Source organism: Elephas maximus, chromosome 1 (assembly GCF_024166365.1).
Source record: "Elephas maximus indicus isolate mEleMax1 chromosome 1, mEleMax1 primary haplotype, whole genome shotgun sequence".
Lineage (NCBI taxonomy): Eukaryota > Metazoa > Chordata > Mammalia > Proboscidea > Elephantidae > Elephas > Elephas maximus.
Window position 1 is genome coordinate 195,433,626 of NC_064819.1, and position 17,669 is coordinate 195,451,294.

The 17,669-nt window shown below is 38.2% G+C and overlaps 1 long non-coding RNA gene across 2 annotated transcripts in view; it reads left to right on the plus strand.

The window, feature by feature from the left end:
• LOC126086848 (uncharacterized) overlaps nucleotides 1-15,624 on the plus strand; it is a 58,996-nt gene extending 43,372 nt beyond the window's left edge. Inside the window, exons 2-3 of one of the 2 annotated variants that reach the window (XR_007519612.1) lie at nucleotides 1,460-1,594; nucleotides 14,255-15,624. This is a non-coding gene — a long non-coding RNA (uncharacterized LOC126086848). Of the gene's footprint in view, nucleotides 1-1,459; nucleotides 3,070-14,254 lie in introns of those variants that run through there. The other variant, XR_007519617.1, reaches the window with a different exon arrangement.
• The last annotated feature ends 2,045 nt before the right edge of the window (nucleotides 15,625-17,669 follow it).

Here is a 17,669-nt window from a genome sequence, read left to right on the forward strand (position 1 = left end):
GTTATACTTCAAATTTGTGATCACGAAGACAGCCGATTTTGTTAAATAGAGTTGATACCCTGTTATGAAATTCTAAGATTCTATCTTCTTATCCAGATAGGGCCTACCTGATGCCTCAGAGTGGCCTGGGGACAGGCTAAACCTATCTTCTTAAAAGGAGTTCTGAATCTGAATGTAAGATTAATGAAGTTTTCGCTCTGTGGTTTAAATATGGATCCCCAGAGATCTGAAAGTAATTGCCTATTAACTGACCTGGAGATTTTAGAGATTTAAAGGCTAAAATTAGTAGGGTTCTGCTAAAGCTTTACCTATAAAAATGTTTGATTGGAAAGTTAAATCCCTTCAGGATCATTGTTTAAATTAGCTTGAAGTGATCTTTTACCCTCAAATTTAATCTAATTCTTAATATCACTCTCTGAATTTTACCCACATAGGTAAAATTCTATGTAACAAAAATAGAATTATAAGTAAAAATGAGACTGACACTCTCTTTAATGCAACAAAGAGGTAAATGAAAAAACAGATTTGTTGAAAACTTGCCGTACACTTGGACTTTCTCATCCCTTTTCTTAGTGTTTTTACCAGCCATATGAAGTGGGGGTTTTACTGTCTCCATTTTACAGGCAAAGAAGCAGACTCAGAGAAATACTAATTTGCACAAGGTCACACATGAAAGTGTGGCAGAGTGGCATGCTAAATGGACTCTGACTCCAAAGCCCTGGTTTGGGGAGATTGGATTCCAATGATGCTGAGCTACTCATTGCCCTCTTCACTCATATGAGGCAGGGAGTGGGAGGAACTTTAGGTGACTTGAGAGCAAGAGCACCCTCATTTGTTTACCTTGGTGACCTTAGAGTTATTACCATTTTCTATGTATGGTGTGCTGTAAAAGAATCTGGGAAACAGCAACAGAGAACAGTGCTGCATTATCAACCTTCTGTGTGGTTTAAAAAACTGTGTAGCAGTCCATTAAAACTGTCCTCTGGTAAAGATTTACCCACTAAATATTTAAGAGATGGCAGAAAATAATCTGTATCTACTCTGTAGAAACAACTGATTGCCATCTTCCTTAGTTATTGAACCCAGATTTTATTCTGGTTGGCAGCATGCCCAACTAACAGACTACATTTATTATTTTATTTATTTATTCATCCTATAAATGTTTTTTGCATGCCTATTATGTACCAGGCAATGTTTAGCATTAGAAATACTTACTAAATGGATAGAAATCCCTGCCATCCTACATATGTATGTTGGGGGAAGTGGGAGAGGGGAAGAGAAAATTTTAAAGAGTAAGTAAATTATATAGCAAATTAGAAGGTGATATATGCCATGGAAACAAATAAAACATTGGAGAAGGATAGGGTGTGCCTGGGAGGGCTTACAGTATTAAATATGATGGATAGGAAAAGCCTCACAGAGAAGAAGGTTTGAGTTAATATTTCTTCTTTATATCTAGGTATGAGTTCTCCAGGCAGAGGCAGTAGTAAGTTCAAAGACCTGTGGTAGGAACCTGCCTGGTGTGGTCTGGGAACAGCTAAAAGACCAGGGTAGCTGGAACTGCTAATCAAGTGGAGGGAGTACAGGAGACAAGGTAAGAGAGATGTGGGGGTCCACATGCATAAGGTCTTATGGATTTTTATTCAAGATGAGAATACAATGGAGGACTTTAAGCAGAGGAACAACATGATCTGAGGCGATCACAAAAATAAGCAAACAATAAGAAGCTGTCGAGAATAAGAATATTTGGAAAATAAAGACAAGTAGAAATAAAAAATATATTTGCTAAAAATAAAACCAAAATGAACAGTTAAACAGATTAGAAAAGAGAAATAATAAAATGGAATACCGCCCCCCCAAAAAAAACCCAGTGCTGTCGAGTCGATTCCGACTCATAGTGACCCTGTAGAACAGAGTAGAACTGCCCATATAGAGTTTCCAAGAAGCGTGGAATATATCTCTGAAAAAAAATTGTAGAGACCAGGCTATAGAAAATATGAACCAAAAAACCAAACCCGTTGCCGTCGATTCCGACTTATATTGACCCTATAGGACAGAGTAGAACTGCCCCATAGAGTTTCCAAGGAGCGCCTGGCAGATTTGAACTGCTGACCTTAAGGTTAGCGGCTGTAGCACTTAACCACTCTGCCACCAGGGTTTCCAGGAAATATGAAAGAGTTGCTAAAAGATAAGCAGAATAGAATAAAAATGTCTAACTTAAATCTAATCAAAGACCCAGAAAAAAAAAATGAGACAATTGAGAGAATGGAGGAGTGGCAATATTTGAAGAAATAAAGTCTGAGGATATTCCAGAATTGTTGAAAAACATGAATCCGCTGAAAACAAAATAAAAACAAAACCTCTATTTCAATTTATAAAAATAAATCCATACATGCACAAATGATTGTGAAACTGCATAACACGAAAGACCAAAAACTACCTCTTAAAATTAGCCAGAGAGAAAGGACACACACCAACGTGTGATCATAAAGGCTCAAATTGTCAAAAAGACTCATGCAAAGCATCCAAGTTTATGCATCATCAGTACCCAAGAGGCCTCAAACTGTCAGATCCCATTTTTGGAATCCTTTTGCCTCACTGGGTTACATTTGGTTTCAGAGACTTGACAGCTGAGCATGGACCAAGTCAGCACAAAGGAGACACTGTAAAAACCTACCATTCTGTAGTGCAACCATAGTACATAAATTGCAGATTTATTTACAATGACAAATCTGGGCAGAATGGATACACTCTGCTAGAGCATCCCTAGATCTGTAATCAACACATAGAAACCTATGCATGACCATCTTAGCTAGTAAATTCTACCAGCCGTTGTTTGCAAGGAGTTCTGCTCAGGATCAAGCTTGCTTCACATGTCCCAGTGGAAAGAGAAATGGGTTAGAGACCCACTGTTATCCCATTAGAGAGGAAAAACAGGAACAATTATGACTACAGCAGACTTCTCAACACCAATAAGGAAAGTTAGAAGAGAGTGGAATGATATCCTGAAATTGTTGAGAGAAAATAAATTTCAACTTAGAATCACATATTTAATAAAACTAAAAATTAAAATCAAAATGAGGAAAAACAAATATATTTGCAAGTAAAAAGCTGTGTTTATTGGCTAAAGCCCTGTATAAAGGAGCATTTAAAGACATACTTCAGAAGAAGTAAGATGATCTCAGGTGATCCGAGATACAAAGGGGATGCTGAGCAAATAAAATAGTAAATTTTATCATGTCGTTATGAGAAAATTACATAAGCGAGTATAAGATTTTTTCAAAAATAAAGGAAAGAAAAAAGTCAGACAGAAAGATAGACAGGCAAAGACAGTTCTAGCGTGCCTTTCTTCAAAAAGTTTTATGGAAATATTTAATATCTTTTGATTTCAGAAGAGAGATGGTCAAGTTTCAGTGGCAGACAGTAGACATTTTAGAGGAACTGCAAGAATTTCAGTTAGATTGAAGCATGGATTACATAGTATAGCAGAAATGAGTCTAGAGAGACATACAGAGGCCCTATGGTTGAGATTCTTGTAGCCACGCTAAGCAATGTGGATTTTATGGTTTTTCTGTGCTACAACTATTTCTAATGTCTACTTTTACAATTATACTTATAACACCAATTATGATAATTTACTTACTTACTGTTTACTATTATAATATGAAGTCCTGAGTAGAAGTAGCTAATATGTCTTTGTATTATCAAATACTTAGAAATTTCTGGTATAACAAAACCAAAACCAAACCTGTTGCCATCAAGTCAGTTCCAGCTTATGGTGACCCCATATGTTACAGAGTAGAACTGCTCCGTAAGGTCTTCTTGGCTGTCACCTTAACAGAAGCAGATTGCCACATCTTTCTTCCATAGCACTGCTAGGTGGATCTGAACTGCCAACCCTTAGGTTAATAGCCAAGCACAAACCATTTGCCCCACCTAGGGAAGAAGTGTTGTACATAATAGTTGCTAAAAACATGCTCATTAAATGACTACATTATTAATATATTCCTTGACCTCCTTAAACCCTTTGTTGTTCAGTCAATTCCTACTCATAGCAACTCTACAGGGCAGAGTAGAACTACCCTCATTAGGTTTCCAAGATTGTAATCTTTACGGAAGTAGATTGCCGCATCTTTGTCCTGTGGAGTGGCTCATGGGTTTGAACCACCAACCTTTCAGTTAGCAACTGAGTGCTTAACCACTGTACCACCAGGGTTTTTTTACCTCATCTTTAGACAGATTTATGTCTTCTATGTTCTCCCATATAGCCAGCCTGCCTACTTTTATTATTATACATACTTATTTTAAAAATTGTCAGCTTTGGACTATTAGCCCTTAGAAGACAGGGCTAATCTTTTTATCTAGTATTCATGGCACAAGACACTTCATAAATGTTAGTTTAATAAATAAATTTGAATATGTATGATTGAAATTTTCCCTTGCTCTGAAATCCAGTTGTCCTTTTTTTTTAAATGATTTTTATTGTGCTTTAAGTGAAAGCTTACAAATCAAGTCAGTCTGTCGCGCATAAACTTATATACACCTTACTACACACTCCCATTTACTCTCCCCCTAATAAGTCAGCCCGCTCCCTCCCTCCAGTCTCTCCTTTGTGACGGTTTTGCCAGTTTCTAACCCTCTACCCTCCCATCTCCCCTCCAGACAGGAGGAGCCAACACAGTCTCAACAGTTGTCCTATTTTTGCTACTAAATCAACATTCTTTTTTTGTGGTTGGCTAACATCTTTGAATTAAAAAAAAAAAAAAAAAAAACCTTCCTTTATTTTTACAGTTTCCTACATTATGGGTCCTGCTTTCCCAAGGTAGAAGCCAGAAACTCATGTTTACAAACTCCTTTGCATCTACAGTACAGGAACATGAACTAGGTTTCACCAGTAAGATTTTATATATTGTATGTAATAACTGGCACACTGGTTAAGAGCTACAGTTGCTAACCAAAAGGTCAGCTGTTCAAATTGACCAGCCACTTCTTGGAAACCCTGTGGGGAATTCTACTCTGTCCTGTAGGGTCGCTGTAAGTCAGAATTGACTCCAGGGCAACGGATTTGGTTTTTTGTTTGGTATAGTAAAAATTTTAGGAACTTATATAACACTGATTGTTTCTTATTGGAATAGTAGTGGACTATGTCTTCAGGCCTACAGTGTGACATTTAGTTGGGTCTCCATAGTCTCTCCATTTCATCGAAGATAATGTGCAGTGTCATTAACAAAAGTTCTCCATAATGTGGTCCCTGCTTGTCTGTATTATTATTACCACATTAAATGGGCCTGTGATTTGAAGCAAACTAGTGTTGCTTCAGTTCCCTTACTTAACCTTTCTTACATGTAATGTTCACATTTTTAAAAAAGTTTAAAGATACATCACTCCAAGGAAAGCAACTTTGTATCTTTTTCATCCTTTATCCTTATCAAATTAAATATACATTAATACCCTGACAGTTAGCATGTCTTTTCCCTTGGGCACATGTTAGATATGATTTGACAGAAAACTGGGAAATGACCATGTTTCCATATATGTTTCATATCACATACACATATTTTTGATTCATGGACTTTTATTTTCCATGGTCATTCAATGAATGTAGGTATATTTTAGAGAATGAAGCCTAGAGTAGAGTCTGAATTCCCCCTGGTCCTCAGGAGGCAACCAGAAAGTTGGGGAGCTTAATTTTGAAATCTGAGAGGGAGCTGTTGCTTCTTGACTGTGCTTGATGAACTACCCCATCAAGTGGGCCTGTGGCTTATACTGAGAGTAGTGGTAGCAGCACAGCATTGTCTGTCTCCTACTAGGAGTTCTTGGGTAGTGCAAACTGTTAAGCGCTTGACTTCTGGCTTAAGAGTTCACAGTTCAAACCCACCAAGCGTGACCTCAGAAGACAAGCCTGGCAATATGCTTCCGAAGGGTCCCAGCCTGGAAGATCTAATGGAGTAGTTCTACTCAGCACACATGGGGTTGCCATAAATTTGAATTGACTACATGGTAACTAACAACAATTCTTCCTGCTGCTGTCTCCAAGTACTATGCAAATAGTCACTGCAAAAGTTTCTCTGTAGAGCCGGGTATATCTGTTCAGACAACCAAAATACCCTGCAAATTTTATCATCTCTAGGTCAAAGCTGGATTGAGAGAAATTTTTTACAAAGAATACATTATAAGGAAGTCTGAATGAATAGCTTTTGAAAGAGATTCTCACTTAATAAGGGAGTTAGGTAATAAGGAACCGGCTTTTCTGAGTTCTTAGGCAGAAACCAGAACAGCACCAAATTTTCAAGGAAAGTTGCTGAGTAAAGAGACTCTAACTCACCATCATTCATCTTATTATATATATTATATATATATATATATTTATACATATATATAATTATATATATATAATATATATATTATACAGCTACACAATAATATGAAAATCCCAAAGTTTCATTTCCACTTGTGAACTGGTGCAGGACAAGATCTAGACAAAATGGTTTCCCAAAATGGTGTCTCCAGGCTGAACTGCTTGGCTTTCTGTTCCAAATCAGATTGTTTTGTGAGGCATTTGGAACTGCACAAATAATGAGTAAAGCCTAGAACCAGTTATAGTTCTACCTGATGTAGAAATAAAAAGAGGCTGAGGGAATTTTTTTAGCATTCCAATCTCTTTATTTAAAAATCACATCCCCCAATGCTGCACCCGAATCTTTTTCTTTTTTTTAATTTTTATTGTGCTTTAAGTGAAAGTTTACAAATCAAGTTGGACTCTCATACAAAAATTTATAAACACCTTGCTATATACTCCTAGCTGCTCTCCCCCTAATGAGACAGTACACTCTTTCCCTTCACACTCTTTCGTGTCCATTCGGCCAGCTTCTGACCCTCTCTACCCTCTCAGCTCTCCTTCAGACAGGAGATGCCAATATAGTCTCATGTGTCTACTTGATCCAAGAAGCTCATTCTTCACCAGTATCATTATCTATCCCATAGTCCAGTCCAATCGCTGTCTGAAGAGTTGGCTTTGGGTATGGTTCCTGTCTTGGGCTAACAGAAGGTCTGGGGACCATGACCTCCAGAGTCATTCTACTCTCAGTCAGACCATTAAGTCTGGTCTTTTTATGAGAACTTGGGGTCTGCATCCCACTACTCTCCTGCTCCCTTAGGGGTTCTCTATTGTGTTCCCTGTCAGGGCAGTCATTGGTTGTAGCCGGGCACCATCTAGTTCTTCTGGTCTCAGACTAATGTAGTCTCTGGTTTATGTGGCCCTTTCTGCCTCTTGGGCTCATAATTACCTTGTGTCTTTGATGTTTTTCATTCTCCTTTGGTCCAGGTGGGTTGAGACTAATTGATGCATCTTAGATGGCTGCTTGCTAATGTTTAAGGTCCTAGACGCCAGTCTCCAAAGTGGGATGCAGAATGTTTTCTTAATAGATTTTATTATGCCAATTGACTTAGATGTCCCCTGAAACCATGGTCCCCATCCCCCTGCCCGTGCTACGCTGGCCTTCGAAGCATTTAGTTTATTCAGGAAACTTCTTTGCTTTTAGTATAGCCCAGTTGTGCTGACCTCTTCTGTATTGTGTGTTGTTTTTCCCTTCACCTAAAATAATTCCTATCTACTATCTAATTAGTGAATACCCCCCTCCCTCCCCCTGTCATAACCATCAAAGAATATTCTCTTCTCTGTTTAAACTATTTCTCGAATTCTTATAATAGTCGTCTTATACAATATTTGTCCTTTTGCAGCTGACTAATTTCACTCAGCATAATGCCTTCCAGATTCCTCCAAGTTATGAAATGTTTCATGGATTCATCATTGTTTTTTATCGACGAGTAGTATTCCATTGTGTGAATATACCATAATTTATTTATCCATTCACCCGTTGATGGCCACCTTGGTTGCTTCCTTCTTTTTGCTATTGTAAACAGTGCTGCAGTGAACATGGGTGTGCATATATCTGTTTGTGTAAAGGCTCTTATTTCGCTAGGATATAGGGAATGTTTTTTTTTATCAGAGCCTAGGACTGGTAGTTTGAGCCCATCCACTAGTACCATAGAAGAATAGGCCTGGTGGTCTGTTTCCATAAATATTACAGCCAAGAAAACCCTGTGGAGCAGTTCCACTCTGTGACACATGGGGTTGCCATGAGCTGGAGGTCCTACTCACAGGGAGCTAACAAAACAACAACAACAAAAAAAAAAAAACAAGGCTACTGAAAAAAAGAAGGGAGGAGTAGATGGGGAACTTACATTTACTAATAGCAAATTTGTGTATAGGAACCCTGGTGGTACAGTGGTTAAGCACTTGGCTGCTAACCACAAGGTCGGCGGTTCAAACCCACCAGGTGCTCCATGGGAGAAAAATGCAGCAGCCTGCTCCCTTGGAAACCCAATGGGGCAGTTCTACTGTTCTATAGGGTCACTATAAGTCAGAATCAAGTTGATGGCAATGGGTCTGGTTTTGGTTTTATTTTATATATTACTGTGCTAGGAGCTTTATAAGTGTTATCACATTTAATCTTCAAAAAGCAGATTCCTATAAAAAGTATTTTCCTATTTCAAAGATAAGGAAACAATATTTTATAGAGTAATTTTCCACACTGCACAGAGCTAGTTATAAGAAAATTAGGATTCAAAGCTAGATATGCCTTATTTCAAAAATCACATTCTACTACATGGATTTTGTACAAGATTTTTGCCTTAGTTTTAATTGTAGTGTTTTTCAAATACTAAAAAAAAATCACTTCTGGGGAACTTGGTTTGAGGGGACTTCTAAGTCAATGGGCAAAATAATTCTATTATGAAAACACTCTGCATCCCACTTTGAATTGTGGCGCCTGGGGTCCTAAATGCCAACAAGCGGCCATCTAAGATACATCAATTGGTCTCAACCCACCTGGAGCAAAGGCAAAGGAAGAACACCAAGGTCACACGACAGCTAAGAACCCAAGAGACAGAAAGGGCCACATGAACCAGAGACCTACATTATCCTGAGACCAGAAGAACTAGTTGGTGCCCGGCCACAATCGATGTCTGCCCTGTCAGGGAGCACAACAGACAACTCCTGAGGGAGCAGGAGACCAATGGGATACAGACCCCAAATTCTCATGAAAAGACCATACCTAATGGTATGATTGTGACTAGAGGAATCCCAGAGACAAAGCTCCCCAGAACTTCTGATGGCACAGGACAGGAACCATCCCCGAAGACAAATCATCAGGCATGAAAAGGACTGGTCAGTGGGGGGAAGAGAGATGCTGATGAAGAGTGAGCTAATTAAATCAGGTGGACACGGGAGAGTGTGTTGGCAACTCTTGACTGGAGGGGGGATGGGAAGATAGAGAGAGAGGGAAGATGGCAAAATCGGCACGAAACGAGAGACTGTAAGGGCTGACTCAATAGGGGGAGAGCAAGTGGGAGAAGGGAGTAAGATGTATGTAAACCTACATGTGACAGACTGATTGGAATGGTAAACGTTCACTTGAAGCTTAATAAAAAAAAAAAATGACCATCAAAAAAAAAAAATCACTTAAAGTTAATTATTAGGGTTAAAAAGTTATCAGTTAACTAGCAATTCCCTGCAAGGTAAATGAAAATTAACAAAGCGGTATTATCAGACCCCTGTTCAAAATCATCTGTACGCGTTACCATTGAGTCAATTCCAACTCACGGAAACCCCGTTTGATACAGAGAAGAACTGCTCCATAGGATTTCCTTGGCTGTAATCTTTACAGAAGGAGCCCTGGTGACTCAATGATTAAGTACTTGGTTGCTAACCAAAAGGTTTGTGGTTTGAACCATGCAGTGACCCCACCAGAGAAAAGACCTGGTGATCTGCTTCAGTAAAGATTATAACACAGGAAACCCTATGAGGTGGTTTTACTGTGTCATATGGGTCACAATGAGTTGGAATTGACTCCAGGGCATATGACAACAACAATATTTATGGAAGTAAAAAGCTAGGCCTTCTTTTGTGGTGCTTGTGGGTGGGTTTGAATACCAACCTTTAGGTTAGCAGTTGAGTTCAAACCATTTGTGCCATGCAGAAACCTCTTTGAAATCAGTGGCATAAATTATCAAAGATGGAGGGAAAACCTTGAACTTATTTACCATTTTTAAGATTATGGAGAAAGAATAAAGCTAATGAAATAGATACGTATGGCAGAATATATTAACATTTTCAATATTTACGTGATGTAAAAACCTGCAGTAATAATGTTTCCTTTAGAGTGATAATTCAACATACTCGGCAGATTTTGATATTCTATTCTCCACCAGAACTTACAAAATGAGCCCGAGTACATTTTGTGCAAGGGAGACAGAGACAAGCCAGAAATTGTCTTTGAATGAGATCACACACTTTATGGGGCCAAAAGAAATCTCTTGAGACTTTAACATGACTGAAAAAGGAATAGAAGCCACTAACTATAGTGTGGAACAGAGTGTATCACACATTTTTGCAATGCTGAGGCTATTTCCATGACTAAGAATATTGTCTCGGAGGCATCATATAGCCAGGAACCTCTCACGCACAAACTGTATAATTGGCAGGACAAGTCACTGCAGTGACTTGTGCTAGCAAGCTTGGGAAAACTTCATAACATCCCAGCTCACAGACAACCCATTCACCTTCCTTCCTCACACAGCTCCTAATACCCTGTCAGTGTTTCACCTTTGACAAATCCAGAGGCCACATCCATGTAATGTCAAGAATGATCTGTGAGAATGTATAACATGCAGCCAAATACATAGCTGTTTTACCTGTATACCCACTGCCGTCAAACATCAGGGCAATAGGCGTTTATTCATTTTTCCATTTGTTTACAAATAGAATTCTCTTTTCTTATTTGGATGCTTGGCATTGTTTAAATATGACCCAGGACTTACTCAGAAATTAAAAAACACTTCTTTCCTATATAGCTTAAATTGCCAGCATGATATCACTGCCTGGCTATAATAACGGGGATATCAGTTATCCTCCTGCCTCCCTCACCCAGGCGGATGACAAACTCCTACCTCTTCTCTTCAGAGGAAGCTTGTGTTTTGGCATTTCCAGTTTGTGGTTCATAAAAGACCTAATCCACACTGTTCATCTATTTTTATATCAGCAAAAGCTAAGACTAGGAGACATAGGAGCTATTTACAGTATTTTAGCTCTGCCTGCCACTTTTACTCAAGGACATTTCAGAGGTCCAGTCATCCGCAAGAAAGCCTGGCACACTGTTTGTTTCTGAATGGCTGTCTGCTTGTGCCAGGTGGCTCACTAGGATTGTGTGGCTTCTCTCGGTTTAGCCACTACAAAGGTCACCTTGAGTTATTAAATCATTAGCAATTGTGTCACTAACCCGTGGTACAGACTAGTGATCTCAGCTGGCAACCCACTAGATAACCTGGTTAATCAGTATAACTTGTCACTTGTCATTATCATTAGTAGTATCAGAATCACAAAACTTTAGAAGCTAGAAGGAAGCTTCTGAGTCATTGGAGTTCTTCCTTATTTTAAGTAGGAGAAAGGAGAGACCAGGCCAAGCCAGGTGTTGGTGAAGATACAAGGTCCCCTCATTAATGGAAGTAAGATAAATCTTCCAAATTAGTGTCATCCTCAGATGGTGTAAAACTAGGTGAGTGAGAATTGCAGGGTTTCATATAGAGCATGGCCAGGCAATTCTTAGTTAAAGGATTCAGGGTAGTGGGTGATAAGTGATAAAAGCCAGAGAGAGCTGGTCTGGGTCATAAAAAAAACGTGTAAAAACAAAGGATTGTCATAGACCAAAAGTGAGTAGCTGTACAAGAAGGGTGTTTTCTTTCAGGAGAAGACCTTCCCCCCCAGACCCAGCTGACAGGGACATTTGGTAACACAGGAGTCTCAGGTTTTTTTTGGTCTAAGAAACCCTTTTTTAGAACCCAAGAGAGCTTCTATCCAAGAAAGTGACAGATAGTACATACATGTATATAAATATTCTGTAGATTTCAGATGCGTAAAATTCCTACCTCCTATCTCCTAAAAATTTCTACCTCCTTTCTCCGCCACTCCTCCAGTTTCATTCCATTGTTATTCATCCATTTGCTGTTTTTTTCTTCACTTTTCCACACTTTTATTCTGCATTCATGAACACTTGCTTTACATGATGTACATTCCACATGCTGGGTCAGATAAAAAGATGTACAAGATATGTTGCCTGTTCTGAAGGATTTCATAGTCTAGTGTGTCAGGCAGGCATGCACCCAGAATACATGACAATACCACAAAAATGTAAGAGTTGCTGTGGGAGCCCAGGAAAGGGTGCTGCCCACTATGCTTGGGGGAGTTCAACATCTGACGTGAAACTTGAAGGATGAGAGAAGTTGGCCAGACAGAAAGGATAAAGATCCTTCCTTGCAGGTAATAGCATGTACAAAGGCACGGAGTTGTAAAATGAACCTGTCATGTTTAGGGAATGATGAACAGGTTCACATGGGCAGAATAAAGAGATACAATCTGATGCACCATCACCAGAAATTGTCTGACCATCAGGTGTAGCAATAAGAAACTCTAAGGTTTATGAATAGTGCATATTGCGGAAATGTCTTTGAGCAAGTCCAAGAATATAGCACAGAATTCAGTTTGGGATATTTAAGAATATATTAAACCCTGAAATCATTAAATCAAAACCAAACTGGTTGCCATCGAGTTGATTCCGACTCATACCAACCTCGTAGGACAGAGTAGAACTGGCCCATAGGGTTCCCAAGGCTTAAATGGAAGCATACTGCCACATCTCTCTCCCCTGAAGTCATTAATAGAACAATTATTGTCTTGCTTTACTCGGTAGTTAAAAAAAAAGTTTTCACTCTTTAAAGATCCCTTTGAAGTGTTCAAAAGCAAAGATGTCTCGCATGCTAAGACATCGTTTCACGTTCTTTGACATTTTATCGGGAGGGACCAGTCCCTGGAGAAGGACATCATGGTTAGTAGAGGGTCAGCGAAAAAGAGACGAATTGACACAGTGGCTGCAATGATGGGCTCAAGCATAACAATGATTGTGAGGATGGTGCAGGACCAGACAATGTTTCTTTCTGTTGTACATAGGTTGGCTATGAGTCAGAATTGACTCAAAAGCACCTAACAACAGATAATCTTGCTTTGTACTCTGAATAATCAGCAGATAAAAGAACAGGTAAATGCAGTGGTTGATACCAAATTTTTTTCTAATAATGACTTTATTTTTGTCTATTGATAAATCATACTGGAAAGTTGGACCACATTTCAGATGCACTTAGTTCATTAAACTGGGGGCCTTAACTAGAAGTATGGCTCAGCTTTCCAGTACTATCCATTTCTTAATTAATTGAAACCAGTTAAAGGACATAACTTGCAGCATTAGTTACTAAAATAATTGGAATTAGAATGAACACTGGTGGAACTTTGCTCAAAGACACTTATATTAAAAAAATCAAACCATGAGCAAGGAAAATAAAGCTATGATTAAAAAGTTTGCTGATTTGATATATATCAGTAAAGTAATTCAGTTCTCTGCTAATTTTGGTGCAGGTGTCTGTAGATCTAGGGGTATATCTATATAAGGTAATCTGGTAGAAAATGCTATGTATGATTGGAATAGAATAATATATGTCTTATATATTCTTTTTTGTCTAAACTTTTCATTTTAAAATAGCTTCAAATTTACAGAAAAGTTACAAGAAAAATTTGGGATTTTCATATATACCTTTTACATATATTCATCATTTTTAAACATTTTGCTACATTTAATTTATCATTCTCTCTCTCATATATTTACATATATGTACATATATGTGAATGATTTATTTTTCAGAAGCATTTTAAAATAGGTTGTTTACACATTCCTCTTTACCCCAATACTTCCGTACGTATTCCCTAAGAACAAGGATTTTCTCTTTCATATTTTTTTTTAACCCCAGTTATCAAATTTAGAAAATTTAACACTGATGTAACAGTTTTATCAAATCTACAGTCCTTACTGCAATTCTGACAATTTTCCCATGAAGTCTTATATAGCATTTTTTCCGTCTCCAGTATGGGACCAGTTTAGGCTAATGCATTGTAGTAAGTTGTCATGTCTCTGTACTCTTCCAATATCTGGAACAGTTCCTCAGCCAATGGCATTAATATTTTGAAGGATATAGACGAGTTATTTTCATAGAATGTGCTTGAATTTTTGTCTACTGTTTGCTCATAATTAGATTCAAGTAATGTTTCCCTGGCCAAAATGTTACAAAAATAATGTTGTGTTTTTTTCAGGGGACACAATACTGACTGCCACTTGTTGATGTTAATTTTGATCACCTGGTCCACGTGTTGCCTGGTTTCTCCCCTATGTGATTACCATTTTAACCCTTGCAACTAATAAGCAATCTGTGGTGAGACACTTCAAATCCAGGTGAACCTTCTGCTCTTCAAACTCACACTCTCTGACCCCTGTACAGGTACTCCCTAACTTAGGATGTATTCAAGTTACAACAAGCCTCACTTATGACTTTTTTTTTTTTTTTTTGGTACATCTCATTGCTAGTAATATGTATTATGTGCAATGTTGCAGCTTGTAATTTGCTGTTATTCTCAGACCTCCTCTCACAGATGTTCAGTTTTATGATTTAGTGCTCAAAACACTGCCACATAGATTTAGTTTTCTGTGCTAAATCAACACCTTCAGATGCTTGAAACATGGACCCAAATGCTGATCACTTTGCTGAAGTCAATATATTTGAAACCCACTAGAAAACCCACTGCCATCGAGTTTATTCCAACTCATAGCAACCGTATAGGACAGAGTAGAACTGCCCCATAGAGTTTCCAAGGAGCATCTGGTGGATTCGAACTACAGACCTTTTGGTTAGCAGCTGTAGTACTTACCCACTATGCCACCAGGGTTTCCAGTGTATTCGGGGAGCAGTGAAATGTTACTGCAAAATATACAAAGAAAAAAAGAAAAGCACCATGCAGACAACTCTCACTAATTTTCCGACTAGAAATGCTACCCTGCATTCCCAGGGATAATCCAGATGGTCCAGAACCTCCCACAAGTGGAGTTATGACTGCAACCGACAAAACGCCAGTCTTCCAGCCCTTCCTCATCATCGGAGTAAATTTTATGATTTGTGTATTTTTTTATGTATGTATGGATTAAAATATATATGTAAGTTTGTGTGGAATGTTTCCAACCCCCAAAGATAAATAAAGATTGGATTTATGAAGATACTGATAATAAAAGGCAATAATAATGAAAACTAAAAAAAAAAAAAAAGTGAGGTGACAACAGACGTCAGAGCAGAGCCTGTTATAAGTTGGGGACTACCTGTATTTAGCATCCACCAGTTATTTTTGTTCAAACCTATCTTTACTATGATGGAGGCAAAATATAATGTTCCAACTTCAGCACTCTTTCCATATTTATCAGTCATCATTGTACTCTAAGGAAGAGCTCTATCCTCTATCTCCATCATTGAGATAGATTCTTATTTTATTCAAAAATATTGCTATTCTTATTTATTTGGATACTTAATTGTTTGCTTAATTGAATACTTAGATTACCAAAGTGGGAGATAGTGCAAACCAGCTTCTGTTTCCTTTATTTATGCCCCATAATCGTACATGCGAGTGTGTGTGTGTGTGTGTGTGTGTGTGTGTGTGTGTGTGTGTGTGTGTGTGTGTGTGTGTGTGTGTGTGTGTGTGTGTGTGTGTGTGTGTGTGTGTGTGTGTGTGTGTGTGTGTGTGTGTGTGTGTGTGTGTGTGTGTGTGTGTGTGTGTGTGTGTGTGTGTGTGTGTGTGTGTGTGTGTGTGTGTGTGTGTGTGTGTGTGTGTGTGTGTGTGTGTGTGTGTGTGTGTGAGCACTTCCTTAATTTTCTTGCCCCAGCCATGGAATCAACCATATTATTTTGACGATAAATTTAATCAGTTTCACTGAGCCATTTAAAAGATTTTACTGTTTAACCTTTGAAATCTAATTCACAGACTTTTTCTGGCATTCTGAATATCCTCCCTGTTATTGCTTGCTGAGCTGCTGGAAAAAAAAAAAATTAAAATATCCTCTTTGTAACAAGTGTGTCACTTGTGTTTTCTAATTTAATCACACTGTGAATTAAAAAAAAAAAAAAAAAAAGCCTAAAAGGCCTGTAATAGAATTTGTAAATCAGAGAATACTATGATGTATCAGAGTATTTTCTTTGGCCTCTAGGACATTTCAACAAGGACTCAGGTGCTAATTACGCAATTAAGAATTGCTGAATTGATGGGAGTGACTGTGAAATCTGTATTTGTCTTCCCAACATCTGCTGTTCATTAGCTCAATACACCTTTCAATTACAGTGTCTTTGCATTCTGCCACAACTGTTGATGGTAAAAAACATGCTTTCATCACTGATTTTCCAATGATTTGTAGTACCATGTGTTCCTTTTCTTAATCTGATCTGTTTATCACATGATCCAGTAATGGCTGTATCTTTCTCAAAATGATATACCAAATATTCATTGCTCAAACATGTCTCAGTTAAGTTATAGAGAATGCAGAGATGGTTAAGTTTGCGAGTCAATAGACCCTGATCCCAAGACAAATTACTAAACAACAATTCTATTACTTGAGTGCATCATGCAGGCCAATTTTATTACTTTAGTACATCATGCAGATTATAGACAGCATGCCACAGCACTTTTAGTACAAGTTACATAGCTTGGAATGCCCATCTGAAATAAAACCTGATGATGAACAAATGAGCAGTTTTGAAGTGAGTGTTGTTGGGTTTTTCTGTGGATTTTATTTTTCCTTCTAGAAGCCTTTTTTTTTTTTTAATTCTGTACCTGTTTGAGAGACAGCAGAGACAAGAAACTATCTTTTCTCCTTCTTAATATTTGATACAACATTTCTAAAGAGACAAATATGGTATGGTATGAGAAATACTGTATAACTGTTACGAGCTGAATTTTATAAGCTTTTGATGTGTCACCAGCATCCCTGGTGATAGTTCAAAAGAGCCAGGGCTTCTATTTCAGTTGAGTTAAAAGTTGAGCAAGGTTGGAGGTGGTTTTAGGGCAGCCTTCCAGATTACCCAACATGCAATACCGTTGTGTTATGATACCGGGCATGTTCCAGCATGCTATTGGGCAGAAAGCACAGGATGGGGAGCCAGGTGGGTCTCCATTCAAGTTGTTGCCACTCCAAAGCTATGTGAACTGAGAACACTTAAACCCAAGTTTTACCCTCCTCATCTATTAAATAGAAGCTGATAATAACCCTTTCCTAGAATTATTTTATAATTGGGAGAAAATAATAAAAGTGTTGTAAATAATTTTAAGCTCTATGTATGCTTATTATTATTATTAATCTTAACATTCTAGGCTTTGTTATGGATTGAATGTCCTCCAAAAATATGTGTTGTAAATCCTAACCCCTATACCTGTAGATGAATCCCATTCGGGAATAAGGTTCTTTTTATTATGTTAATTAGGCCATATCAGTGTAGGGTGTGTCATAAACCTAACCGCTTTTGAGATATAAGAAGAGCAGATAGACACAGAAAGAAGCAAGGACAAATGGTGTAGAGAGATGCCACGTGGAGATTGCCAAGAAACCTAGTAACAGGGGTTACAGAAGCTGAGATAAGTATCTTCCCTCAGAGCTGACAGAAATAGAGCCTTCCCCTAGAGCCAGTACCCTGAATTC